The sequence below is a fragment of the Thermobia domestica genome, chromosome 18, assembly GCF_964235325.1.
Source record: "Thermobia domestica chromosome 18, izTheDome1.hap1.1, whole genome shotgun sequence".
Classification (NCBI taxonomy): Eukaryota; Metazoa; Arthropoda; class Insecta; order Zygentoma; family Lepismatidae; genus Thermobia; species Thermobia domestica.
The window spans coordinates 176,721,111-176,748,632 of record NC_137471.1 but is presented as its reverse complement, the minus strand read 5'-3'; the positions used below and the strand labels follow the sequence as shown (position 1 = coordinate 176,748,632).

The 27,522-nt window shown below is 37.2% G+C and overlaps 1 protein-coding gene across 1 annotated transcript in view; it reads right to left on the bottom strand.

The window, feature by feature from the left end:
* LOC145675550 (uncharacterized) overlaps positions 1-26,668 on the bottom strand; it is a 182,512-nt gene extending 155,844 nt beyond the window's left edge. Inside the window, exon 1 of the mRNA XM_081746052.1 lies at positions 26,056-26,668. The gene's annotated coding sequence lies outside the window, so the exon portion shown is untranslated. The remainder of the gene's footprint in view (positions 1-26,055) is intronic.
* Between the last annotated feature and the right edge of the window lie 854 nt (positions 26,669-27,522).

The following is a 27,522-nucleotide window of genomic DNA, read 5'->3' as shown; positions in this document are numbered from 1 at the left end:
GACTACTAGTGTCACTGCTAACGCCCTTGTTAAATCATACCCCTAAAAGTACTTTCCGATCAGCGTGGTACAAAATTGAGTTGTAAAAATCCTTATGTGGACTTGTGTTAATATATTCTGAGAATACTTTTTGGTGCGTATGGCTCAGAAACATGGATATTATGCAAAAACGACGTAAAATGACTGGAAGCTTTCGAAATATGGGTGTGGAGAAGAATGAAAAGAATTAGCTGAGTTGAGAGGAAAAAGAACGAGAATACGTTACAAATGATGGGGAGAAAAGAACAGTTATACATGTTATTGAGAAGAGGAAGAAAAATTGGTTGGGACCTTCGTTGAGAAGAAACTGTATCATGAGGGATAAGCTAGAGGGTATGGGGGCAGGAAAGAGAGGGAGGGGACGAAGTAGACTACAATTAACAGACGATATCGAAACAGAAAAATTGTATGTGAAGACGAAACGGTTAGGGAAGACCGTGGAGCATGAAAACTTCTCAATTGCAGCAAGTGACCTGCCAATAAAGGCAGAATACCTATGATGATGATGATTGTTGTTAGATGTTCCTGTCTAAAATGGTCAAAAGTTGCTGTATTATTAGATAGCCTACAAGAGAAGAAGTTTCTCTCCCCGTCTCCAAAACGAGACGAGAGTCAATAGGAAAATTTCAGAAGCTCGCGCGCAACATTTTATACCTGTAGAAGGTGATACGTTTAGTCAATGTATTGGCATTTCATGTTTACTTTGTCATGTTTACTATAGTGCTGCCAAAATGTCTTGATCCGCGGCAAAAATGCGAACTAAACTCACACCCTCGACACACCCACGCGTTAAGCCAATAAGGGTTCAGCTGTTGTTAAGCGAGAGATCCTTGCAGCAGTGGGAGTGGAATTCCTTGAACCGATAGCAGCGCTTGCAACGGAAGACTGGGTGTCAAGTCAAGGTGGTATATCTTTAGTTCTGTAGTGTGAAAGAGTTTTATGTTCCTTTAGCTGTGAACATTGATTAAGGAACCTGGGTGATAGACATCTTTTTAATTAATGCTGAATACTGAACAGCTATCCCCATAATATAGCATTTGAATTTCCTATTACTAAGTGGAAAATCCTTCCAAGATTAGGTTTGGTTCCATACAAAGGAGAAGATTTTCGACAATCGAGATGACGAGAAAGAATCCTTCGAGAATCAACATAGCACTCGAGATTTTTAAACAATTTTACGATGCTAAATTAGGGCAAACTGAAAACCATCTCAAAAGTGCTAACAATTTATTCTAGCATGGTGGTAGTAGGGACTAGGGATGGCCAAAATTTTCTGGAATCCGGAAATGTTATTTTCCGGAATCATGAATTTCAGTTTCCAGAATTCGAAAAAACTTCGAAATTCAGAAAAATTCCGGAATTCGGAAAAAATCCGGATTTCGGAAAAATTCTGGAATTCAGAAAATTTCCAGAATTCGAAAAGAAATCCGTATTTTTTTCAAATTCCGGAACTGGTCATCTGTAGTAGGGACTTAGTCACTTATTGCAGTAGTACCATGATCTACAGTAGAATATCCCTTTTTTGTGAATGATTCTCGATATGGGAGGAAAATGTTCATTAAAACTGGACCAACTTGCGAGACAATATTCCACTTCAAAGTTAGTGTGTGTCAGCATTCATTTGTTTAATTGTGTCTGCGTGCAGAAAGCTGTTTCTCAACAACTGCAGTTTTATTTTTAGCGTGCCTGATATTTTTCTTTACCATTTTCTTTCTCTCCTTTTTATTAGCACATGCCAATACCTTGAGTCATAACTACTTCACACATAAGTTCTTTATTTAAATGAAAACAAAAAAGTTAAAAAAATAGGCAAAAAAGTTATATTGCATTTTAATCGTATTTCATTTTTTTTAAATTACTGCAATGTCGTTATAATTGTTATTTGTTAAGGAAAATTAGTTTTCTTCTCCGCAAAACTATTTATTGATTTTTTTGGTGTGGAAAGGATCTGAATTATTTAAGAGTCTTTATCCCGGCGAAATTAAAATACCGCTAATTTTACAGTAATATAAGTTTCATTTGGGATAAGAATTTTTTACTCATACAAAAAACATTCTGAAAAGAATCAGTATCAGTAAGTGAAAAAAATAGAATGAAATCTTTCAGCTTAACGTCCCACGATTATAGCCTTTAGGCTAAGGAAGACGATGATTAAGGCAAGTGAATGATGGTGGGAGAATTGGTGGAATGGCAAAGTGGAAGGAAAGAGGATTACCCCGAGCGGACACGATGGTGTCTATCACAAACTTATTTGGCCGTGGATCGAACCAAAGTCTCCACCCACCAAAGGTAAGGACTCTACCACTGACCCACCATGCCCCCCTCGGTAACTCTTGGTAGTATTATGAGAACAAAGAATATATGGCACTGAACAACGAAGAAAGTAGATTCTTACGACCAGGGGTGAACACAAGGGAGGAACATGATGCCAGTGGCGTCACTAAAAATTTTGGAGGGAGGGATTTTTAAATGTAAAATAATTAAAATTGTCTCTTTCAGGCAAAGACAAGAAACGTAAAATCTAGTTACTTAGTCAATTATTTGAACGAATTATCATATGAGGACATTATTGATAAGTCTTTCTTCAAGACAAAAGTTGTTAAAACGTTAAGATTCATTAAGTTCACTGTTTCTGTTATTCATTTTTACTTGTGTAACTTGGTGTAATTTTTACACCTTACAATTTCTGGAATTATGCATTTGCTTTTTCCTGTATCTTTAAGAAAATATATCTTACTTTTCAATCATGTATGTAGCCTTGCCTTTGGTTAATGGTTGTCAAATTAAATAAAGGCTAATTGTAACATAAATCAGTAAAATATTGATTATAAGTGAATATTGAGGCGTATCGTTAATTTTAGGTCAGTTAAAAAGAAAATTAAAAAAACTTTTAATTAAGTGTACCGGAGAAAGAGAAATTGCTTTGACAAATAAATAAATAAATAAATAAATAAAACAAAAGTTTAAAGTCAGGAACGAACAACAAAAATTCTTGTTGAGGATAGTCGAGCATTACAGAAAACTTGTCCCAAGCGAACAAAAGAGGGGATTGCATCATTCAAAGTTGATTAATATAACACGTGTTTTGCCTATTATATTACCTGTTAATCTTAGTGTCTGGTTTTAGTATTATTTTAAATTTATTATGTCTAGTTTTAAAAATAAAAATAATTGACATTGAAATATCGTATTTTTGTCTACTTTTACAGAACTGATCAAAGTGTGCAACCTCTAAATATTATTCAATTTTCTTGAAATGTGTAATATATATATTTTTCACATCACTGAGATTCGGGGCATAAAGGAAGTCTGCAAAATTTTATACATTTTATTTTTGCCTTACAAAATTAAATGATTATCAGTTTTACGTTGAAATAAACCACATTTAAATTTAAAGTTTGTGTGATTACAATCTGAGTCTTGAGTTCTTTTTTTAAACAACGTTCTCACGTATTGTGATAGGAAGAGGTGTAAAATTAAATGTGAGGGGGATACTTTGTTAATTTGGGAGGATTGGCATCATAGCCTTTGGGGGAATTGGCACCCCTGCTTACGGTCATAAAGAGAGAAGTTACTACTTATCTCAAATTTTGAGTATCTTGCATCATACCACGGAGAATTACATACAGAAACTCACTACAGAATATAGCGTGTTTGGCTAAACTAGAGAAGAATGTGCGGGGTGCTGTGTGACAAGAAGGTAACTGGTAGATGAAAAGGCCCTATATACAGGGTGTTTCAAAGCAACACCGACAACACTTAGGAGGTGGTCCCCTGACACCAAGATAAGACAAAAAGTATAAACCAACCTGGGTGCACAAATGCTTCCTTTCAGAGTTATAGGCAGGCTGCCGAAAACATGAAAAAAATGAACTTTAAAGGTCCATAACCCCTAAATTATGGGATCTACCGTAGTCGGGTCAAGATTTTATCTACGAACTGGTATGTGTCCTATTCAAATATCCATGTTTCAGAATCCTGAGGTACTTCCACAACAATTTTTATAAAGGTAGTTGGTGAGTACTTCAAATTATATGCCCGTATCCAAACTGCCTCTATGAACATTGTTGCGTGAGTACCTTAGGATTCTGAAACATGTATTTTTGGATAGCACACATAAAACTTTCTAAATGAAGTCTTGACCCGACTACAGTAAGTCTCATAGTTTTAGAGCTATGGACCCCTCAAAACTCTATTTTTTTTTCATGTTTTTAGCAGCCTATAACTCCGAAAGGAAGCATTTGTGAACAGGGGTTGATCTTTACTTTTTGTCTTACCTTGGTGTCTTAAATTACCTCCCAAACTTGACAGTGTAGTTTTGAAACACCCTGTATAAAACGATAATATGAGCAGCAATAATGCTAGTAGTGGAACCTGGACAATCACAAGTACTCAGAGGAAGAAGATAAAATGGCGGAGATGAAAATGTTAAGATGGATGAGAGGTGTGATGATCATGCATAGAATTATAAACAAGCAGAACGGGAATTTCCGTTCTGCCTAAAGATAAAATCATTTAAAATATTTTGTACAAAGTGCTGGAGGTTTTTTAGGCAGAACTGGACGACACCTTCTAAATGACTCTTTTCTCTGCTAAAAGCTGATGACACACATATTTTATTATAATTAAAGATTTCTGCACAAGTAAGTAGTAAAAAAGGGGACGACTCTGATAAGAATCTCAGTTAAGAAGAGACTCTCAAAATGATAACAGGATTGGTATTCAGTGTATTATTTAGAAAAACAAAGGCAATTAATAGGAATCATCTGCACGGATACAGATACCTGCATCAACACAGCTCTTTGCGTATGGCGGATACAACTGCAAATGCTCCTAAAAAGATAATAATTTTCGTGACTATTGTTTCAAATAATATTAGTTATTGGCATTTTTTGTATTACGCCTTATTTCCCTTTTGTGATTTGTCCCAGTTATTCATTGCTTTCCAATCCCAATAATAAATAATGAAGTCTCAATGAGATATTATGTGACTTAGATCGAGGAAGTTTCTTAATCATATATCTTATCTCTACTTCATATTCTCAACAAAGACGCCCATGCGATACGTGACGTGTAACCAGATAAACAGGAAAATAGCAATGTGCTCTGATGTTATTTCACAGATACGGTACAACCAACTTGGTAAATTTCTTACCAGAAATCTGAATTTGGGAGGACCTTACATAGGTATGTGTATTTCTCATTAATCACGTTAATTTGCGTCAGCATAAATTTTATTGTGTTTCATTTTTCACACTTGACTTACAATCGGAACTTGATTCTATTCAATGTTAAACTTAAATTTTGGTTGGCGGCACACAGAATTCACAATCTAGAAGATATATAGAGTGTTAACAGACTCAATTAACGAAATCAACTGAGTTAATCCCTCTGGCTATGTATTACAAAAAAAAAAAAAATCAAAAATTCGCTTTAGTTCAAGAGTTGTGGTGTAGTATAACATAGACATAAACCACGGTTACCCGTTAAGATGTTAAGAGGACTTCATACCTCCACAAAAACGCGCAGAACAGACCTTCCGTTTTGAACATTTTTCTCAGTTACGACTAAAGATAGAACTATGGAGTTTTTTTATATTCTTCACAAAACATGTCGCCACAAATCCTTCAGAACAAACATTTAAAAATTTTCATCCTTAATGAGTAAATTTGGTATAAAAATGGGGAATAAACGTCATTTTCACATGCAATTATCTCCAGAACCCCACATGCTAATAAAAATCCGTTTTGAAGGAATTGTGCATTGATCTTTGCACTTGACATTCGCACTGTAACTTGTAAAGTCAGTTTTGATATATCGATACTGTACGTGGAAAACGAAACCCTTGTAACAGCGTAAAGTTTCTTTGCACTGTAGCGACATCTTGTGCTTAAAGTTCGACAGGGCCTAAGCCCCACCCACAGTAGAATTCGGAGGGATACAATAAAGTAGTTCGCGAGGGAAGATCCGCATGCGACGTCTGCTGGCATAAAGCAGCATTATTGTGTGTATTGTGTGACAGGTGTAATATTTTTTGACGTGTGCATTTCAAGAGTTTACTGAAGTCCCCAGCATGAAGCCAAGGAAGAAGCAAGGCCAAAATAAGAAAGATTTTTGCTTATACATTTGCTTTTTGCTCATTGCAACAGAGATTCTACTCAAAGATTTTTGCCCTACACCAACTCTACTAGCAATTTGTCGTTGTGTATATCTTCCTTCCGCCAGAAGTGTTTTGATAACTTCCACTTTACGTGGAGAAAGATCTCTGGTTTTCACATTATGCAGCGATTACAGGACTTCACAGACTAAAATTTTAATACACAAAACACGTCACGATCACTTTAAACTGGTCCATTCGAACTGTTGAACGCTTTGAATGTTGTAACTGCTTACGACTGCAACCACAACACTTCAGACTGTAACTTGTTGATAGAAACCACAATCGCTGTATTAGAGACCTGCACGGGCCGGGCTCCGACTCTGTTATTTCTTTGGGCCGGGCCGGGCTGGGGCCGATCATTGCATTTCTTTAATAGTTATTGACTTTCGTTAAACGATAATTAGAATAAAGGCAAACGCTGAAGAAGTGTGCCCGTGAAAAATGTTAGAAAATAAAACTTTTAAAATTTATCGGGCCCTGGCCGAAAAATTCGGTTCGTGCAGGTCTCTGCGCTGTATACAACTGAAACACCACTTTCAGAACTTTCTCCTCCACTAATGTCATCTGCTGTTCAACGGTGATATCATCACTTCAACTGTACAGTAAACAAATGAAGGATCCTCTATTGGTGGTTTAACCCTTAACTCACATGTTTTAGAACTCCTAAATTAGGGCTGCAACATCAGCTTTGCATTTTCGGGCGTGAGTCTAATAATTTGAACACGACTGTACACATTTGATTGATTAATGACAGTAGGAAATTACATTTGCAGTAGTGGTTGATACTATTTGTTAAATAATTATCTACCATTAATATAAATAATGGAAAATATATTAAACTCTTTATTGTACCTTCTTGCGTTTATATATTTTTCAAAATTTTTGGGTGGGGTATATATATTGTGTGTGTTCCCGTGTATGTGTTTATTTCATTGTTCACGTACTAATTCAGGTGTTTTTATTATTGTAGTAGAATAGCATATTTTGCGGTTTGTTAGAATTGTCTCCTTTCTAAGTGATTTGTTCTTAGGAAACTAAATTTGTAATAATACGTGTTACAAGACCTATGCGACAATTTTCGGAAGATTATTCCGGACACGAAAGAAAGACTTTTTGAACTTTAGTACAACTAGTTTCGGAGCTGCAAGATGCCGAATGCGTAGGAAATTGAATTTCAAGGGAATATAATTTTAAAACTACTCAATGTAGAGAGTGCGGCTTCCTAAATTACTGTCGAAGTCATATCTTTTCTATTTACAAATGTTTGTTTCAAAATTATGTATTGTGTCCGGAATAACGTCCCGAAGTTTGTCGCATACATTTTGGAACACCCTGTACATGTACATATAGCTTTATTAAGTTTTTAAAAGTATTATGGAGCTTACAAAACTAAATGTGAGGAAAGATAGGAACACTTTAAACTTATTAATATTGTATTACATAGTGAACGTTTCCTACGAATTTTAAAAACGTATGTTTTTTTTTTTTTTTTCCTTTTTCACCTAATGATTCAAATGTTTTTGTTGTTTAGTGTAATATATTTTGCCTCTTGGAACTCGCATTTCTATTGCATTTGTACTTGACGTAAGCTAAATTAGTAATAATACACAGGGTGTTACAAGATCTATAAGCAAATTTTGGGAGGTTATTCCTCTCTCACACACAAAAAGTTCTTTTGAACTTTTGTTTAGTCACATTGACACCCGTTTAGTGACACGTTGAAAGGATTGTCACTCCGTTTGACATTTCAGTTTTGTAAACTTGACATTCCAGAAGGGTGAAATTTGACGTCATTCTGGAGTTTTCTGCAATCTGTTACTTTTTTGGTAGCTAAGCATAGCTTTCCTTTTCTTTCCTCCCCCCTCTTTTTTTTTTTTTTTTTTGAATTTTCTGTCATTTGTGCTTCAAGGAAACCAAATTAATAATAACACTATTATGTACTGTACATATGGAACTATTACTTATACAAGTAAAATAAATCAGTATATTCTGCACCCCGAATTATTATTAAATATTTAATATTTGACGAATTCTGTTATTACTTTTATTCCAGATAGGGAGATAATTGGTTAGAATCTTGTACCTAGAATAGTACCTTAGGTACTTTGATTAGTCAGTACATGTACAGTACCTATCTTGGGTAGTACTTTGGCTATCTATTACCTGATACCTGTTACCGATACAAATTTGAGTCAGTGCCTTGTACCTGTACTAAGTTATAAGAAATCGTGCCTAACCCAATAGTGATTATCTTCTGCAGATATTTCTGCGTATGGGTTCTTCGGCGATTACACAACCCGGGAAAGTGGAGGTGGAAAGAATATAAAAGAAGAGAGCCCTCTCGTGGCTAAGCGGTTAGGGTACGCGCCTTTGGCGTGGGAGACCCGGGTTCGATTCCCGGCGGGAGCTCATGTGGTTCGGATTCCACGTTAATCAGTAGGTCCACGTCTCATATAGCCTCGCTGCTGAACGGGACGCTAAATTAAAATCAAATCAAAAATATAAAAGAAGAGATCCGTGTCCCGCAAATGATTTCCTGGATCCAACAAATGACCGACTTCTAAAACATTATCCTAAGATTACTTCGCTTCAGTTATTTAAAAATAACAAAGTGTACATATAATTAATAATTTACGGAAGTTGCAGCTTCTTTAACCCAAATAAAAAAAAAAAAAAAAACTTGTGCTTCAATTATATTCAAATTTAAAGGAAAAGGTTTAGATAATGGAACTATATTATTGCATACCATTTATAATTTTTCGAGTGTGTAATTCTTCTTTAGATTTGTGTCAACATAAACTGCATAATAAACATATGGACTTTGAAAAATACTTTTTTTGACAGCAGATTACACAATTTATTTGACTTATTGACAGTTTGAAGACAAACGTTTTAACAAGGTACTATAAATACTGCCATAAAACAATGGTACTAAACTGCTTTATAAGTACTTTATATTTTTATATGCTATAACTAGTGTTTTAAAAAAATTTTTTTATTGGATGGAAAATTTGATGAAAAACGCTTTTATTCTGTTTTGCAGTTTTTTTTTTTGTTTTTTTTTGCTACTTGGTGTAAAACAGGAAGTGAGATATAGCTGTTAATAAAAAAATATGGTGTTTTTTAATCACGAATAATAAATAAATATTTTTGTCAGTAAATCTTAGTCTTATGTAGATAGGTTCTGTGTACAAGGGCTTAAATTGAAATAGTTATACACAAATTTATGTTTTTTTCGGGGTAGTAGTTCTTGGTTAAGCATAATAAAAACTACCTGGTACATAATATTTATGGAGAAAAAAAGAAAAAAGCTAAAAAGATATAGATTTTTTCGGACGGAAACTAAAATTTTCCGTTTTTTCAGGCCTCAAATTTTTTAACCTTTGTATATTGTAGCTGCCCTTCCTAGATAAACCTGCTGGCTACACCCCTGTTCTAGTGTAATGTAATCCGATCTACATTCATCCCCCACCCATGGGCATAACTACTATGGCACAAAACTAAAAGGGCCCATAGACGATCCATGGTTTGTACAAACATTAAGTTTGTGCAAACACTGTGTTTGCGCAAACTCTCTGCCATACACGATTCTACTGTTTGTACAAACTTCAGTTCAATTTTGAGTTTGATCGCGTAAATATGTCCACTGAAGCAGCTTGTTTAGCTATAATAATGGCTTGTGCATGGAAGGGGAAAAACCCGCGAAACCAAAAAGGAAGAACAGGTTGTGGATGAGAGAGTGGTTCAAGAAACGATCTAGTTTATAGTCATCAAAATTTAATTGCCGACAGGCACGTAGCCAGGATTTCGTAATGGGGAAGGGCCATGATATGAAATACGGTGGTCGATCATTCTAAACTTTTTTACGAACATACAGTATATTGGTTCGTTTAGCAAGGATTTCGTAACGGGGGCGTGACTTGAAATTCTGAAGGCCCAGGAGCTCGATCAATCTAAAGTACTTTACTATCAACATATATCGGTTTGTTAGAACAATAAAATGAGGATATGTTGTCAAGTATTTAATAACAAAGTATGAAGAAATCTCGAGTAAAATAATAATAATAATAAAACGTATTGAAGATTTTACAATATTTAGGTCCTTCCTCAGTTTATTCAAATATAACAATTTTCCTTTCATTATGACCTCAACTATTATAAGAAGTACATATTCACTATTATAAACAGTACATACTCAATAATGTCTTGTAAAGTATTTTACAATATTTGCGTTCCTTCGTTTCCCGGCGGGAGCTCATGTGGTTTGGATTCCACGTTAATCAGTAGGTCCACGTCTCATATAGCCTTGCTGCTGAAAAGGACGATAAACTAAACTCAACTCAACTATATTTGCGTTTCTTTCTCTGTTGAATCAAATGTTAACAGAACTTTCTTTGCACATAAATTTTTGTTTTTATTATTCCGTCAACTACTGTCTGTTCCAAATAACATGTTAAAAGAGCAGTAGAAAATTGTTTTTGAAATAACATGTTTGATACTGTAAGGATGCGATGAAAAATTATGATTTAAAAAAAAAATGTCCACGCAATTACACAACAGCACTATGCTTTCGGAAGCTTGAAATCTCCCTGACTAGTAGCAGAAATTCTGACAATTCCGTAACTTTTATAGAAATTCCCTGTCTCTTCCAGGATATCTCGCTCACCTCGCCACCATGTATTGCAAGTAATACAAATTTCCTCATGAGAAAGAGTAACCAAAAACTTCCTGTAGTTTATTTTTAACGCTGATCCTTTTTTTCTCATTTCATTTTGTTTAATCTTCCCTTATTTTTTTTTCATTTCTGGACTCGAAGGAGGGATCCTGACCCCCCTAAACCCCCCTTGGCTACATGGTTGTTGCCGAGCTTGAGATAAGTTCGACTGTGGTCTTATTTACGAATGGATTCAACTATATTTGGTGAAATATTGGAAATGGGTACTCCTCTTATTCGAGAACAAGATACAAATATGAAAGATGCACTATCTCGCGAGCAGAGGTTCTTTGACACTTTGCATTATCTTGCGTGCGGAAACACGTACGAGGACTTAAATTTGAAACAGCCATTGCACTCCAGACGCTTGGACAAATTATTATAGAAACGTGTGAGGCCGCGGATTAGAAGGCGGATAGATAGTCAGTGAGGAATACAATCAATTTTCCAGTATTTCACCACATGTAGTTGAATCCATTCGTAAATAATTTTTATAGTCCACAGTCGAACTTATCTCAAGTTCGGATATTACCTAAGTAAATTTTGATGATTAAACTTAGACCGTTTCTTGAACCACTCTTTCATCCACATCCTCTTCTTCTGTTTTGGTTTCGCAGGTCTTTCCGCTTTCAAAGCACAAGCAATTACTATCGCTAAACGAGCTGCTTCAGTGTACATGTTTACGCGATCAAACTCAAAATTGAACTGAAGTTTGTGCAAACAGTTGAACCGTGTATGGCCGAATGTTTGCGCAAACACAGTGTTTGCACAAACATGATGTTTGCACAAACCGTGGATCATCTATGGGCCTCTTTAGAAATAAACCTCGTGTTTGTACAAACATGCCCATACACAGTCCACGTGATTGCGCAAACATCATGTTCGTGTAAACAATTTTCGAACGAGTTCGATGTGGAAAATGTTTGCACAAACGTTTGCGCAAACAGTTCATACAGCTCCATACACGGTTAAACTGTTTGCACAAACCGTGGACCGTGTATGAATCCTATAAAGAGGCCCACACACGGTCCACGGTTTGCGCAAACATCATGTTTGTGCAAACATCGTGTTTGCGCAAACACTCGGCCATACACGATACAACTGTTTGCACAAACTTCAGTTCAATTTTGAGTTTAATCGCGTAAGCATGTCCACTGAAGCAGCTTGTTTAACGTTAATGTATAGTAGGCTATATAAATAGCACCTTCCCTCAGTGGCGGAACTTCAAAATCAGCCCTCTCCCCACAAACACAGATACAGAAAAGTCTTGCCAGGACTTATTAGGACCTATAAAACAATTTAAGCATTTCATGTTTCTTTCCAGCACAGACATTCAAAGTCAGGCAATGAATGACACCATGTAAACACAAGGAACTACATGTAATAATCAGAATATTACCGCTACTTTGAATTAGGACTATATACTAATTGTTTAAAACTGAATATAATATATGTGAATGGAGTTTTCATGATTGTTACACTTATAATTCAACGAGGATATGTATGTGTACACGGCTGATTGACAGTGACAGTTCTGGAAAAATATTATGTTGCTTATTTTCCTAATGATCTCTTGATTACGAGTTACATACGCATATACTGTTGTGAAATCTAATTTGATTTCAAATAAATTTTGTAATATATTAAATTTCCTCAGACTTGTAGCCAAACGGACTGTAACTGTTCCGAAAGTAGTTCTAAACTTACTCAGAAAAATAAATATATCTTTTTCCCCAACTTTGATCACATCAGGAATGACAAAATCAGGTGTTATACCCGCTCAAAACCAATAATCTTAGGGTAAAATAGAGCGTATAGTTTTCAACGGAAGTAACAAAAATTATTTTTCTTGATTGCGATTTCATGTCTGACTAAAATAAAACACATATAATCAGGGCCTCCTTACGTCTTGGGCCTCCCTGCCGTTGCAGAGGCAGTAGCTCCGCCACTGCCTACCCTACAGTTTTTTTTTTTTTTCTGTTCGTAAGATTGCTCTAATTTAGACTTTAGTCTGGCAATGTCAGCTTATGACCTTTGTCTGATCAAGTTTTTCACCCTGGCAGATGTTATTGGGTACTAGAGTAGACGAAATTTGTCTCTTGGTGTTGGTGAGCTCATTGCTTGATGAAATGACAAAGCGACTGTTTGTAACAAACTTCTTGCAAAATGGGTCTGCAGTCATTCAGTCAAGGATTTTTTTATATATATATATATCTTATCAACTACCTTTTGTACACACAAAACCTTTTGTACGAATGCAACAAAACTCCGCGTTCTGCTATGCTCAGTGGAGGTATGATCGGTGGCGTTGGGCGCTGGAAAATGCCTGTTACGTGATGTCATGCAGATTATCAATCATGTCATTGCTGGAACTCCCGCGCTTCGGTGTTGATCCCACCCCCTTCGGCCCCACCGACGGCCGCCAAGGCGTGAACTCCAGAAACTATTGAAATTAGCAGTATTTACAACGACTGTTGTTACCAACAGGCACGTTTGAAATGGTGCGGTGTGAAGAATGAAGCCTATGTCCTTTTTTTTTTTTTTTTTTTTTTGGTTGAGAACAAGGTCACAAATGAAAATATCTATCATAACATATGCACAAATTTACCACTACTTATATTAAATGAAAGTGTTTCTTCCACATCAATTATTTCATCCGAAATACCGTATAATTGCATTTCCTGGTCCCTCAGAAAGTCCATATGGGAAAAATACCACAACGAGGGTACATACACGTCATCTGTTCCACTTCCAGATCTTGTACTTGCATTTATCTTCTTTAGTTCTCTTCGGTATACAGAACGAAGTGAATTGATTTTATTCCTCACTGACTCTCTGTCCGCCGTTTGATCTATTTCCTTCATTTTATTCACTAACTTCTCATATGCCGCATTTTTCAAATTCCTGTTTTTATAATCTTCACTCTTTACCTTCCACAGTTCAGGTAAATTTCTATAAAGGACAATAAATTCTCGCCAGAATTCTTGATTCCTATTCATTGACGCCATAGCGCAAGAAATAATCGTCTGTACACTAGGCTTCCTACTCGGAAATAAAGCTCGTGTTTGCACAAACATGCCCATACACGGTCCACGTGTTTGCGCAAACATCATGTTCGTGTAAACAATTTTCGAACGAGTTCGATGTGGAAAATGTTTGCACAAACGTTTGCACAAACAGTTCATACATCGCCACACACGGTCAAACTGTTTGCACAAACAGCCTTGTTTGCGCAAACCTTGGACCGTGAATGGGCCTCTTAAGAGATGAATCCTAAGTTTTCGGAAACGCAACCATTGCACGTACTGAATAAAGTGTGTAACACAGTGGTTTCCATTTCATGAATGTTTGGTGATTGTATGCATTTAACATATTATTCACAGATATAGCAGTCTTTTTTGTAATTAGAGCTCAGATATTTGCTATAATTACGACTCGCTCTTTAAAAAATACGATAAACTAAAAACGCGTAAAAGAAAAATGCTTGTCATAAACGTGGAAAATGCACTGAAAGAGCCTTAAAATATATTATGACGTCAAATATTATTCTAAAATATGCTATTTTCACTGTACCTTAGCTGAGATTTACTACAAATATTTGAATTAAAGTACGTCAAAATAAGTTTGAATTAAAGTACGTCTCCTTGCAACGTAAAATTATACCTACGCAATACTTTTATGATATGTTTGATACAGCGAAACAAAATTATAGGTTCACACGAGAGGTCATTGTTGAACTGTAGTGCAGTTTTTATATAGTGCGAATGTTATATCGACTTGTGGAAAAACAATAGGGAAACTGTAGTCGCGTTCTTCTTCTTATTATTATTATTATTATTCTTATTATTATTATTATTATTATTATTATTATTAATAATAATAATAATAATAATAATAATAATAATAATAATAATAATAATAATAATAATAATAATAATAATAAACTGAAAAGCGTGAAAAATGTGCAGAAAAGTTTTAAAAAGGCAAACAGCAAGAATGCCAAAAATACTTTTACGATGAAAGTCAAGAGCGTTATTTTTCTCATTATATGGACAGCTAATGTATTTTGTTTTGTTCCCGACATATATATATATACATACTTGCCCTAGTTATAATTAAATTATCTACCATTCTGCTACGGAGAATGTTGATTATGGGTCGTCAGAAAGTTTTCGGTTTTATCTTGCAGGGGGCTGCCCTCACCCTTCTTTTCTCTTCGCATACTTTGAACAATTCGAACTGGCTCTTCTATGCGCCACAGCCAAACAGGTTTTCAGCATTACCCCCTGCAAGCAAGTGTCAACTTCTCCCTCCCCCTGCCCGTTGCATTTCGAAGCAGATATATGCGAGCACACAGGACAAAAGAGGTCTTCGCCGGGATTTCACGGATTCTCGCCCACACCACAATTTCCGCAGCACTCGCCCCACACAGAATAGCTTGTTTCACCCCCAAGTCCAAGACTTTCTCGTCAGCTGAGCCGTTGGCTTCAACGTGTAGAATGTACGGACTATTTCCTGACTCGGATTCTGACCATTGCGGCGGTGCAAGGGATTTTGGCTTGAGAGAATCTGTCAATCTCGTGACGTATCTGCTACGTCAGTGGTAAAAGCCACGCAAATAACATCTCAAAAATCACGCCCTTTTTACCCCTGTTCCTCGGTTTTAAGTTTTCTCGCTCGTATGACGGAGCCTTAACGGATTCACCCTACTAATGAACGGAAGTAAGTTACTTTTATTCGTTAGAATGTTAACGGATTGACTCCACTAAGAAACGGACGTAAATCACCGTTACCCGTTAAAATGTTAACGGATTAACTTCATAAATAAACTTGACTGAGATGATCGTTTTAGCTATCTACTGCAAAAAGTAATTCCAATATTTGTTGTCATTGAAGAGTTATCGTGCAGAGTAACGGACGTACGAATAGTCCCACTTGTCTGATCTAATAATACAAAAGGAAACTTAAAGGGGAGGGGTTGAAAAGCAAAACACACACACACACACACACACACACACACATATATATATATATATATATATATATATATATATATATATATATATATATATATATATATATATATATAGAGAGAGAGAGAGAGAGAGAGAGAGAGAGAGTAGATATTACATTTATTACATTTACAAGAGAATTTAGAAGGGGAATGAGCCTGGGAGGAGATAGCCAGCCCTGAAACAACTGATATTCTTCAAATATATTTATCGCTACTGGCATTGCATTTGGCGTAGGTAAATATTGCCTAAGCCAGAGCAGTGTGTGTATATTCTTTCACACATCTATTTTTCCTTTAGAACACAAGATTAGGTTGACTATCTCTCCAGCGAAACCTTTTTCTAACTTGCAAATGAAAACAAATGAACCTAGAGAAGACATTATCCCAATATTTATGCACTTGAGCACATTTACATGATAAGCGGACGCCTGAAAAAATAAAACGGGACTACACGCGGGCAGAGGTTGGAGTTCGAGGACAAAGGCCACCATCTCTTACTCCCAATCATTCACGTTGCAAAAGAAGGGAGGGGTTTCTCCTTTTTCTTTTCCTACAACTCTTCACGTCATTGTTCAGTTAGTTGCCAGGCACAATCGTTTCGCATTCTCGGTGGCAGGGTAGGAAAATGTTTATCATTGAACATTTTACCATTATTTAACATGTGCTACAACAACGTTCGGAAATTACCATCAATGATATTATGCTCAAAATTAGGTTCCTTGTTTTGTATGTGAACATGTAGTGTTTGTTCATTTGTATTTAAACATTTCATTTTAGGTTCTCTGCATGTAAATATTTACGAGGGACATGCAAAAGGTTCCCGAAATTTCGTTGTAACTATTTGTTATACCACAATGTAATTCACTTAATCGTCTTCAAAATGGGTTTTTTGAGAACACACACACACACACACACACACACACACACACACACACATTTGTTCCATCGGTCCTGCCATTGCTGGAAACAACGCTGAAAGGCAGATTTCTGGATTAAAAAGAGCCTCAACGATAGACCTTTTGCCACTGTAGAAGACATCTAAACCAAGGCGATGGCTGAACTTCGGAACATACCTAAACAAGACATTTAGCTTTGTTTCCAGCGATGGCAGGAGCGGTCTAAGAAGTGTATATGCGTTCTCAAGAAACCCATTTTGAAGACGATTAAGTGATTTACATTGTGGTAATAAATAATTACAACGAAATTTCGGGAACCTTTTGCATGTCTCTCGTATTTATATTTAAACCATTGCTTTAACGTTCAAAATGGCTGCGTGTGAAGCTTATTGGTGCATAAACAAAAATGAAAAAAAACAAACATAAAATGACCTTTCACAGATAAGAAAATTACTAGCTATAGGACACCTGTTGTAGTAATATTGACACTTTAACCCACTAGCGCAGACTTATGGATAATTTCCGTATATTTATAAAAGGGCATAAGGCAGACTTAAGGAAATTTTCCGTTTCATACCTTCCTTTCGTTTTTCTCCTAACTCAAATGTTAATATGTATGATCAGGGGTTCGGACCCCCTCCAAAAAACTTCCTAACTCAACCTACATTTGTACACTTTCCCAATAAAACTATAGTTGCTTTAACAGGGATATGATTGGTGTAGCCTTACATTTCATCTATATTCTTTCTCTTATAAAAACAAATAAGTTCTATAATCTTTTCCTGAAAATATAGATGGAAGTATTTTACAATTACTGGGTCTTTTCGGATGCATAATAATACCCGTTCAATACTATATAAACGTAGTATTAGATCCCTCCACGTAAAGCTGGAACTTCTTCCAACAAAAATTTCTTGATGCGTGCCTGTGTATAATGCATGGCTTCGTCACTACATACTTTGATTATTCATTAATGGATATAACACAATGACTACACAGAACTTTCCCCTTAGTCCTAAATGCAGGGGCGGAAAGGGAATTCTAGAATTAAGGGGACCGTCATTAATACACATAGTCTGATCTGGCTTCCTCACGAGAACATAATCCCAATGGGAGCCGGGGAAGAAAACTTTCGTGGGTGACCCGACTGAAGTGTTTCACTACACATACCAAGCAAAACTATTTCCCAAACTAAACTATTGATACTTTTGAAAATATCATTAAAATAACAAGCATATTATATCACTACAACATGACAATTATATCACAAGAATATTATATCACTGAACTTATTATCTGTATATTATATATTAGATTTATATTTTGTGGTCAAGAAAGCTTATATTCATATAGCTCGCTGCTGAAAGGGACGTTAAAAACTCAAAAGTTCATGAGATTGTGTTCAATTCCGTTTGTATATTTGTGGCCAATTATTTCCAACAATAAGATCTCGAAAACCACAAGTGCTAGAAATATGCCGTTTTCGCTGGTAGATTCCAAAGTTTTGTGTAGATTGTCCAGACCTCACTCAAATCTTCAGAAAGTTGGTATTTATTTTTCTATTCCACATTTTAGGCGTCGTCGAAACGACCCTATTAGTTTGATATTGCCACTACGTTGATACCCTTGTGATAGGCAACCAGTACAGAAGCTACGTATAGCGGGTTGATGGACATTTCAGGCGTTTTGCTTTAATTTGAATGACAAAACATTGCAAGCTGGTAACTTCGAAGGTTTGTGGACCCATAGTGAGGCGTACTCGGATATGAAATTATAAGAAAAAATATTTGCGTTTGGTATTATCTATCACTTATCCAAGTTTGCCACAAACTCACCCCCAATATTCTATATATTAAAATACTATATTTATATGTTTGTCTATAGCAATTCACTCCCTTTGAGAGTCTTCCTGTCCTTTACTTGTGTTCGTAAAGGAACTTGTACAGATATAGGCCTAGTGAGAAGTGGGAAGGAGATTCACGCTTATATTAGAACTGTGCGCTATGTAAATAGCGCAGATTCAGCTAGTATCATTAAAAATAAAACAAAAATAGTATCGTATAATGATTTTATTTCTAGAGTATTCAAACACCATTTTCACCTGGATTCAGACTATTTACTGATCTTAACCACTTTGTTGAGAACTAGCGTCTTTATATTCTAAGAGGGAACAAAGCAAAGAGTAACACGGAAAGTTTTCCCCTCTCTCCACATGTTTATGTCATTCTAATCAATTTTCTTTCTTTTTTTCATTGAATGCAATGTAATTTCCAGAAAACTTATGTCAATAAGTTAATATCCATGTTAGCTGCTCTCTTTTATTTTTTCAAGTTTTAGTGACCATGATTAAACTAAACACGGAATTATAATTTCAATTATACGTGGCGCCTCATAAGTGTTTACTGAAGTACTGAATGCATTCATCTGGCATGGTGACAGAACATTTAATGGTTGATCTTAAAAATTACTTTCTTTTTTTTCCTTTTCAGATATAATCGGATGAATGTAGACGGAGATGGCAAATATGTGTAATTCGTTGGCCATTGTCTGACTTTTCGCCCCGCTAGTTGGTCACACCCAGACCTATATGCTGGACAATATTGATAATCATTATCATTATCATGTGTATTGTGCCCTTACTGGCAAGTCACTTGCCGCAAGTGAGAAGCTTCCATGGTCCACGGTCTTCCGCTAACCTCTTCGTCTTTACGTACGATTTTGCTGTTTTGATATCATCCATTTTTGTAGTCTCCTTCGCCTTTTCCCTCTGTTTCGCATCACTATACTCTCTAACATGTCCCTCATGATACAGTTCTTTCTTAGCCAATGTCTTAACTAGTTTCTCTTCCTCTTCTTAATTATATTTTAAAATGTTCTTTTCCCCCCAACCATTTCTAATACCCTCTCGACCCTAACCCATATGGAAAATTTCTAGTACAAAACTCAATTATTCTGTAATATACAACGAGGGGAAGAGTGAGTCAAATATCCCGTCCCTAGGCTGCACGCTGTCCTAGGCTCCAGCTTACTTAGCCTAGGCTAATCCGGGCCTGCGTGGGCCTACAGCTTAAGGTGGAATCTAAACCACCGTAATGCGTTTCTATCTCCCCCCCACCCACCCTTTGGGATACACCAAAGTACGTTTTAAACTTTCGCGACACCCCTGCATGTGACTTTTTCCTTACATCCAAAACAGGAAGTACATAAAAATACATACAATGCATTTAAAAAAGAAAAAATAATATGAAACGACTATGAGATACTAATCTCACAAGCAAATTACGTAAGACTCTTGTAACTTTAATCGGGAAGAAAACACCAAGAATCGTGTTATTGAAATTACTTTTCTGTGTCCAGTGTCTCTTTCCAAAGAGAAATGAACAGCGCTAAAAGCAAACATTCCAGCTTTAAACTTGGAAGACAAGTCGATTGGCGATAAATTTTTATTCTAGTCTAAAGATAATTTCTTTGCGAAAGATCTTAGAAGACATAAAAAAAATCTCGCGACACAGTGGTTGAGAAACGCTTGTCTAGGAGCTGTCCCACCGGGATCCTGTACATCAAAGGCGCGAGCGCTAGCTATTAGACCAGCGACGCTACTATTCAACAACAGCGAAAATAGAATTCCCACCTTTTTTGAATATGCTAGCAACTAGCAACCTGATATCAATCACTTATAACTACAGTTTTACGATAAGAACCTAAGAATAGAAAATGGCGAATCACGCAACGGTCACACAACACACGCCAATACCCTTTTGCTTACTCAAACAAACGCTCACGATGATTCGTATACAATGAGTGACGCCACCTCCCACCGGCCATGGAGACGCTTTGGAAAGCTACCAAGCCTGTTTTTTTTTCATTATTATTATATATCAAGGCCGTTATGGTATATTCTCACTATCTACTCAATACATTAACATTAATAAGTTGTGTCTTCAACGGAGGAGAAAAAATTACCCGAAACTGACTGTATTTGTAAATTCTTCATTTACTTGCAATAAAGAATCGAACTTGTTAAAATCAGTTTCAACAACACACAACGCCTATAATGAAATATCCATGAAAAACGTGACAAAAACTGTTTGCTGTGTTCTTCTTTGTACCATGGATGATTACAGACAGGGCCGTCTCGACTCACGAGTTCGAGGGTGCAGTGGCTCAGTGGTAGAGCGTTCACCTCTGATGCGTGGAATCCCTGGTTCGACCCTATCTCGCGCCAAATGATGAACTTTGTGGTGTACAAACACCATGTTCGTGGGTTTTCTCGGGATTCTCCCGTTTCCCCATCATTGTATGTATTTCTCATCATCGCCGTCTCCATTAGCCTAGCCGGCATAATTGTGGGACGTAAAGCTCAAAGATTTCATTTCATTTTCAACTCAGCGTTTTTGCTTCGAGTAACGCATTTTCGGTATTGATTCTCGATTAAATAACTTGGACCTCGTCGTAGCCTCGGTGTTGGGAAATGTGTTGAACTGCAAATGAACAAAAAGGCATGTCTTGTAATGTATACATGCTCATAGATAAAATAAACTGACACATGTGAGTACATAAGCGCCAAATAACTGCATTTTGAGGCATTCATACCAAACCACACTGCCTCGTCACGAAGATTAATATGGATCAAATATATATCAAACATATATATATCCAGCCCGCTCCCCAAAATAGGAATATATCATGTGTGTGTCTTAACGTCCAGCGGCATCTATACCATTGAACCTCCTTGTCCCATCCCATTGTACCCTATGTGGTTACCCAAATCAAGAGTCCCATTCTAGCCATACCCTAAACATCTCATGATCTTGGTTAACATTGAAAATCATGTCCTCTCTGGAACTCGAATGACGTACAATATGCTTTTAAGGCTCCCAATTCAACCATTAGGACATGCGTGAACACAGGAATATTCATATATTATTTATTTACACATTATCTCAAGAATAATAAAACCCACGCCTACTGTTACTTCCTTACAAACCAAACCGGCTCAAGGTTTACTTTTACACAACACGTAAATCATTATGTAAGTGCAGTTGTATTTGAGTTTACGCGTCTGTAATAGCACATTATTTATAACTGTTCATGGTCACAGGTAATAATATTGTTTATAGATCAGTACATGCAACAACAAAAGCATTGGCTAAGAGTAAACATTATGTAGTCTATACAATGGGAAAACAAAGCGATGAATTCCTTAACATTGGTTCACACTTTTGAATGATCACAAAAGGGTGAAGGAAACTTTTTTTTTTTTTTTTAACTGTACGTCTCAGTGTTATGCCTTGTGTGTGGATCAAAAGAGACGGATGACTAATGAAAGTAGTATCCCTAGTAGCAAGGTTGGTTGGCCCACCGTCGGGGTTTGGTCAAAACGGTGGGTGATGGTCGGTGCGAACCTATCTAACGGAAAAACTTACGTTGGCCTAACGTTGGTTAAATGTACGGTTGGCCAACCATCTATTCTCCCGACCTTCACGCAACGATAGTAGAATTGACTGTTTTCCCAACAAATAAATATGTTGGGAGATGGTTGGGAAATGGGTGGGAAAAAGTTGTCAAACCGTCCAAACCTGACGTTTGGCCACCATTGGTATGTCGCATCGCCACCATTTTTCCAATATTGGGCTGATTTTGCTACTAGAGATATGATGAAACTAGTGAAATGAGAATGTGGAAGGAAACGGAGGAAGTTCGATAAAAACCCGGGTATACGATGTTGTTCAACAGGAATTCACAGTCTGGGATCGAACTAGGGACCTGTTGCACAGAGATGAACGTTGTACCACTAAGCCAGCTTGAAAGTATATTACACATTCGCATTCTTTGTTAGCAAAAGCTTCCATATCTCAAATTTGTGCTTTTCATGTCTCCGGGCTGGGAATAAATATCGTCTTCTGTACGAGTAGGGTTACCATCCGTAATGTTGCTCACGAGATAAGAAGAATCTTTCTAAAAATCGAGACGATATTGTTACAAAAATTATGGAGACATGGGTTTTATCGGGGTACTCCCGTTTCCTCCCACATCTCATTCCACCAATTCTTCAATTATCATGCACTTGCTTTAATCATCGTCTCTCTTAGTCTAACGGGACGAATCAATCTTATTTCTCGTCTCGTCGAATTATTAACAACCTGTCCGAATTTGCTGGCCACGTCCTGCTTTTTATTGTTCGTTCTTACCATGTACGGCAGGCATTTAAATTATTTTTTTAATTGCCGATTATTTAATCAATTTACTTTTTTTTTTCATTTTGTCTTTTAAAAATGACACGAAATATATAACAGACACTGTTTTCAGAAAGTTTGCGTGTTGTGAATAACTAAGCGTATAATATACACTTATAATCTGATCCATAATGCGCCCCTTGTCTCCTCTGCATTCCTGGTGTAGATCAAACTCTTGACAAGCAGAGATGTGAATGTTTCTGGAAGTAATAATAGCATTGGAATATTCATCGATCTTAAAAAAAAAAGTCAATTTTAGTTTCATTTTCAGCTGTCATACAGAAACTGAAAGTGCGTTAGAAGCCAAGACGCTGACCACATAATAGAGGTCTGCACGGGCCGGAATTTTCAGACCAGGCCGGCCCGTGAATTTATAATATGAGGCCCGCCCCTAGTCCGAAATATGTTTTAGCACTTGAGCCCGAGCTTGTGTGGTAATCAAATGAGCCCGAAATAAGCCCAAATTACAGAAACTTAATAATTAACGAAAAATTGAATTCTTATTTAAAGCTATTGAGGTTTAATTTTGCAGTTGTGCTTTAAAAGTTAAAAAAACGGTCCAATAAATATCATTGTGAAGTATATTTACAAAGTTAGGCCCGAAAAGGCCCGAGAAATATGGCTTATACTTAAAAATATACGGCCCAAGCCAGAAGTAATATATGTGCTGTATGCCCGAGTCCGGCCCAAGGACCGGGTTGAGCTTAAGCCCGAACCCGTGCAGACCTCTCTCTACCACATAGGCCTATTACTGACATAAGCTATTGAGTAGGGCCTTTATCCGTTCCTACGCTAGGAATTTTAGGAATGTTGATGCACAACGAACACAATTTACTGTACTGATGTAATTCGCAGGGAAAAAATGTTCCCATCCCCACACCTTACAGGGACGCAAGTGTTGCTCGTTGCCAAGGCCTCTGTTGAAAGGACAGAATGAGGTGCGTACGAGAAACACCGCTTGCTTCGGAGGTTGTCTATAGTAAAAACCGCCTGACCAGAACCACCGTAGTAGGCTGTAGTAAAGTTGGATGGAATCATTTACTATTATTATCACGGTCTACGATCCATGCACTCCACAGCCAAGCGCTGTTGCCATCTTCACTTCAGCCGACGGGACGGAATTCTTTTGTCTCCGTTTGGGATTCCAGCTACACGACCTTCAACAGCAACGGAATTAGTTAATGTTAACACGAACAGTTATGGAATGTATAGCATATTCAAAATGGTTAGAGAAATAAAATATTTCACCAGTCACAATGATTGGGAAGGACAAAGAGAAGTTACATGTCAACTCCCGTATTTATTTCGGATTTCAACTTGTTTCAACTCCCAAGTCTGTACAAGACGTGCACTCAAGTTTTAGTCGAGATTCGAACCACACGAATTTCCACCTTGAATTGAACATAGGTGTAAAGCACCGAAATGGCGAGAACGTTACCAATTAACCTCATGGGCACGATGGATCAGGGGGAGAGGATTAACCACTGGTATGTGGGGTCCCTGGTTCAATTTCAAGACAAATAAGCGGGAACTACATTGTATTCAGAGACATCCGCGGGATTTTTTCTAGGGCGGGGAGGAACATAGGACAGGAAACTAAGTTCAGTAGTGAATACAAAAGCCTTGATACACATAACACCACAGGTAAAGAATTATTTATGCAAACTCCATAACTCAATACAACGGTAAACATACTATAGCATTTTATATAAAAACATTATAGTATTTGAGTAAGCATACGTAATGTTTCGACGCGCATTTCGAAGAATTTAACTCTCTTTGAAAAGCAACTTGAGAGTAATTCCGCCCGCCGCCTCCCCCCCCCCCACTTCCTTGCAGGCGGCTAATGATTGTATCCGTGCGTTTTCGTTTCCTGCAACATTTTCATTCCACCGATTCTATGATAATTAGTAATCCGTTCCCTTTAGCTAAGGTCATTTTATACGTACAGCGTATGTGGCCCAGCGTAGCATAGTCGCTAACTCTCTTGCCTTTGGTGCGAGCAGTCCTGGGTTCGATTCCCGGTGATGGCACTCGGTCGAAAAAAATGTAAAACGCTTTTTAGGCCAGCCACCCTAAATGAAGTTTTCCTCATTTACACCGGACAAACGCCGGGGTGGTATCTAATTTATAGGTTCCAGGCCGATTCCTTTACCCGCATAGGGACGTCATTCCTTAAAACGTGAAGGGGTAAATGGCCTTAGATGCCGAAATCCTAATCCATCTATGGTGTAAAACTGAAATGTTATCTGTTTCTATTAACCTTCATGTTATACGATCACTGATCTTCCTTCGGAATCAGGACGATCCGGGTTTGAATACTGTCAGCGTGATTTTCTCAGCAACATGTCTCAGTTACACGCAACGAATCTATGGTATGGTACCTTTAACATGTAGAGTTTACTTGCAATAGTTGAAGTTTCAGTATAAAAGGAGAGTACAAGCTCATAAGGAGAAAAATAAGCACATAAGCTGTTCATTTTGTGCTCAAGTTTTTTTTTCGCCTTTCTTGGGAATACATGTCTGCTTCAATAAACATCATAATCCAAGATCTGATTATATTTCAACATATAAGATTTGATAAATCTGGATTTTTCCGCTTATAAAATTTCGCTACAGAAGATGATGGGATATTATAACTCCCTTGAATACCATAATCTTAACATCTGATATTGTAACTTTAAAATTTTTTCATTTGCCAATACCAAAATTCATATAATCTTACGATTAGCGTATTAGCGTAATGATTCCAATGATATCACACTGACAGAAATATGTAATTCAATAATACACTGGTCTTAAAAATACGTCGTTTCACTAAACGATGTCCAACATATTTCTATTACGCCATACACTTAAGCTTCTAACATTAGAATATAGTATTGGCTAGACATACAACGGAATAGAATTAATCCATCACGCAACAGGCTACAAGACACAAGTAAAGTACTGTTATTTGTTGCATTAGTTACGAATTATTTGAACAGGACACCTACCTTCAGTACAAAGGAAATGCTGTTCCAAGTTGAACTAACCACAAGAACATGTTCCGTCTTGTTTCTTATTAATATTATCACTAATAGTTTTTTTTTTTTTTTTTTTCACATTGACATCCTTTGTCTAAACACTACTTTTTTGTCTTGACGCTTGAGTAAACGTACTTTCTTTGTCGCAGAACACTTATATACAGGCACTACATCGTACGGACACTTAATATGTGAAACAATTAATAATATGTTGACATTTTTAAACAGTGGCCGCCTTGGCCGACTTTACAAATTTACTTATCCACCTTACTCCCACAAGCGGGCACCAAGTACTGGTGTAGAAGATCAGCTCTTGGAGAAAGACAGCAGCGCCGCCACACGGGAAATGTAGTAACTCACATCACATCACTAAGCAACCAACTCGCTCAACCCCGCCTACAGTTTTGTACCTCACCCTCCTCTCCTCGTCCCGCTTACAACCTCCGGCCCAGGCGTGCCCGGGGACCCCGTCAACGTACGGTTACGCTGGGTTTCCAATCACACACACACACTCATGCAGTCACACACCGCACATATATATATAAATACACAGAGGGAGAGAGAGATCACACAGCGCTCGGTAAAAAAAAAGAGAGAGCTGAAGAAAAAGCGAGTATATAAAAAAAAGAAGACCCAAGGCCGCACCAACCCAGCCGAAGGTCTACGCTAGCTAAGCTGAGCCGTCACGAACCGAGCTGCGTCGCGTCAATGGAACAGGCGAACTTGTGACGGCACGGTACGAGATGGTTTTTCAGCGATGATGGTGGACAAAAGGGGGGAAAGGAAAAAGTAACATAGAAGGAGGGGGAAAGGCGAGAAGGGCAGGGGTTAGAGTCTCTGCGGTGTTGCCATGGCGATACGCGGAATTCCAGGCAGAGTTGACAGGTTTTGGTAATTTATCAGGGTGAGCTACTGAAGTGCAAGAATCTTTTTGTGATGTATGTGTAAGTACGGAAAAATGAGGCAGGCAATGGAGAACGTATCACCACAAAGAATCCCGACTGTTGATTTCTTTTAAGTCTACCAGATTATTAGCGTTAACAAAAGACCAAAAATGAGGCATATTATTATACCTGACCATGCATCTCTTAAGCTGAACAAAATGATCGGCATGAGTGTAAAAGGTCATGCGTAGTTTCCGAGAAAATAATAATAGAAAAAAAAAACAATATAAACATTAAAATTGTTGCTGCTACAGGATCCATGCCATTTATTGAGAAGAAACTGATACTGAAAGAAAATGAAAGTAGAACGAAATATTTCAGTTTAACGTCCCACGATTATGCCTTTTAGCCTAAGGGAAAAGAATGATTAAGGCAAGGGAATGAAATGACAGAATTTGTGGAATGATAAAGTTCGAGGAAATACGAGTATCCAGAGAAACCCCACGGACACGATGTTGTCCACCACAAACTTACTTAGCCGGAAATCGAACTA